The sequence below is a fragment of the Alligator sinensis genome, unplaced genomic scaffold, assembly GCF_000455745.1.
Source record: "Alligator sinensis unplaced genomic scaffold, ASM45574v1 scaffold1264_1, whole genome shotgun sequence".
NCBI lineage: Eukaryota > Metazoa > Chordata > Crocodylia > Alligatoridae > Alligator > Alligator sinensis.
This window is the reverse complement of record NW_005842770.1, coordinates 451,264-453,685: the sequence shown is the minus strand read 5'-3', so window position 1 is coordinate 453,685 and position 2,422 is coordinate 451,264.

Genomic DNA, 2,422 nt, shown 5'->3' with positions numbered 1-2,422 from the left:
CAGCCGCAGCGCCGCCATCGCCGCCTCACAGCCCGACACTCGCCTTGCGCATGCGCGCGCCGCTCCCGCCCGGCCGGTGTCCGCGGCCCGGGCCGGGCTTCCTCCCCTGCGGAGAGTGGCGCCCGGGGTTGAGCTTAAACGCCGGCTGGGTTCGTTCGTCTCACCCTAGCAGACAGGCGCCGCCTCTCCCGGAGAGGAGCGAGACCGCCCTGCCCCAGTCCGGGGGACGGGGAGAGCTCTTCCTCCGGCCTCCCCTGAGCAGCAGCCTCGCCCTTACCCCCAGCCCAGGCTTTGAGGCCCGGCTTCCCCTGATGTGGAGCACCCCGCCTCGGAGACCTCTTCCTTTTCCCTCCGCTCCTGGGAAGGCGGGAAGTGTTTTCTTCAAACAAGGCGGGCTGTCTCAGGGTGCCGAGGTCGTAGACAACACCGCAGATTCGGGTCCTGCTTTCCACTGGTCCCTAAGCATTTTAAAATGTAACTTAGTTTTTTCCACTGGCTGGATAACAAAACTCTAGGAAACGCATGGACTGGGAAATTGTGGAACAAGAAATTATCCACAGACTGGATCACCTCAAGTATTCGGGCCAGTAACCACTGTCAGAAAGCCTCTCCTCTTGCCTGTGGCTTTAGTGCCAGTCAAAAGTAACCTGTAAGAGACAACAGTCAGGATGGAAATACAGACTGTGGCTCTACCAATTCCTACCCAATTATCTGGATTAGTTTTTATAACCCGATGTCCCTCGATGGTCTATTTTTCTCTCTCTCTCAGCTACTCTTGAGCGTGCTCTCTCCTTTTTCCTCCTCTTCTCTACCCTGTGTACTCTAATTGCTGCTTTCACTGCTTCCTTCAGGCCCTCCAGAGCATCTGATGAAGTAAACTGCTGCTTAGAAAGTGTATGTATCTCAGTTGTTTAGTATGAGGTGCTACCCTGCCTTACGCCTAGCTAACTAGCTCTCTCTTACCTCAATTAGACAAGGGCAAGTTGCTTCACTTCACTGAAAACTATCCCAAATATAGAGAAAACTCACCTCTTTGCTTCCTTTCCAGTTCAGTTTTTCCTCTGGAACTTCTATTAACCTTTTTTCCTCATTTTTCCTTCTATTTTTAGATAGTTGAGGTTTCTATTATGCATATTTTTGGAGGAAGGAGCTTACCCAAAGGAAGAATATTAACCTTTTTTATGTCAGGCAGAAGAAAGACATATAAGCCTCTTGATCAGGACGGTGGATGAAGGCACGCAGAGTGAAAACCCATGTCTGTCAACAGAAAACCAGGTGTTGTGTAGACAGAACAAAAAGCTGTAGTGCTACATATTAATTGGTAATACAAGGTTTATATATTTCTTTATATGTACCATTTGGAAGGCATGCAGTGGTCTACCCATCCAGGCCTACTGTGCTTACATCAACTAGCTAATTTGAAGCTAGCTTGGAGATGTCTACACAAGCAGCAGTGAATGCAGTGTAAACATTCTCTGAAGCAAACTGGTTGGGGAATAAGCGCTATAGCTAAAATATTCCACCAAGCCTAGCAAGAGAAAAGTGAAGGAGACTACACTATAAGTTGCACTAGGGCAAATGTTCCTGTTTTCATCAGGACAATAGATGGGGCATTGCAAGAATGGACTTGAGTGCAGCGAGAAGTTTCGCAAAGAAAAAACTTGATACCAGAATCTTGCAGGATTGGAATATAATTTGGGCAGTGCAGCCACTCAGGAGTAGTATCGTTTCCCTTAGAATACCACAAGAAAGGCTTGCCCATCATAAGTGCTTGGAGTTTAAAGATAAAATACTCTATAGGAGTTGAGAGAATCCAGTGGGTTATGAGGATGGGTATCAGGCGATTACACCAGACAAACTGAAAAAAAGAGGTTCTGAGGTTACTGATTGTCACAACCCAAGGGTGTGATTTTGTTTGTGTGCGCTTCGGCACTGCTAAATTATTCCCCGCCACTAGGAGCTTTCTTTGCAGGGTGCATTTCTTAGTTGCAAAGAGAAATGCACGGTGCAAAGGAGTTCCCGCTATTCGCATGCAAATTTGTGTCCCACTATTGGCCGGTTCTAAATTATTCCCACGTGGCGGCTAGTGATTGGCTTGCTAGCCATATAAGAGGCTTGAGTGGTTTCCGCCCAAGTTGGAGAACTCCGAGGAGAACCCCCGCAAGGGAGGACTTCATAACCATCTGGAGGAGGAGAACTTCACATCTTGTGAAGATCTCTAAGCGCTGCGGAGCCTATCGAACCCAGCGCAGGCTATAGGGGTCTGATCAACCTCTGGCCTCTCCCCGTCGCCGAACGATCCCTCAACGAACCCCTTCCCTGCGCGCAAGTTCCACGGAGCCTAGCAAACTTCATGTGAGTGTATCCAGAGCTCTGCCCGGGTTCGAGTCCTGCAGGTTTATCTTCCCGTCGCCGAAAACCC